The sequence below is a fragment of the Nannospalax galili genome, unplaced genomic scaffold, assembly GCF_000622305.1.
Source record: "Nannospalax galili isolate Female #2095 unplaced genomic scaffold, S.galili_v1.0 scaffold899, whole genome shotgun sequence".
Classification (NCBI taxonomy): domain Eukaryota; kingdom Metazoa; phylum Chordata; class Mammalia; order Rodentia; family Spalacidae; genus Nannospalax; species Nannospalax galili.
The window spans coordinates 731,955-732,569 of record NW_008343202.1 but is presented as its reverse complement, the minus strand read 5'-3'; positions in this window follow the sequence as shown (position 1 = coordinate 732,569).

Below are 615 nucleotides of genomic sequence, written 5' to 3'. Positions count from 1 at the left end.
GGTATATTTTTTTTCCATATTTTCACTTTGAGATAGTGTCTGTCCTTGAAATTGAGATGACTTTCTTGCAGACAACTAAAAGATGCATTTTGTTTCTTAATCCATTCACCTAGTCTGTGTCTTTTGACTGGGGAGTTCAGTCCATTGATATTTAAAGTTATTAATGAAAGATGGGTATTGAATCCTTTCATTTTTATTTGTTTTCATTATTGATATAGCTGTAACTCTCCACAGTTATACCTTCATTGGATTTCTTTGCACAACCCCTTGAGTATAGTCATTCCTTTCTTCAGCTCTTTGTATTGCTTCAAGAACTCTCTGAAGGGCTGGTTTTGTGGACATGAATTCTTTCAGCCTATTTATGTCATGGAAGATTTTTCTTTCCCCTTTGACTTTAATAGACATTTTGGCTGGGTAGAGTAATCTGGGTTGGCATCTGTGGTCATTTAACACTGGGAATACTTTGGTCCAGGTTCTTCTGGCTTTCATAGTTTTCAATGAAACGTCAGCTGTAATCCTAATGGGTTTTCCTTTATATGTGACTTGTTGTTTCTCTTTTGCAGCTTTCAGTATTGTCTCTTTGTTCTGTATGTTTAGTGTTTTTACTACAAGGTA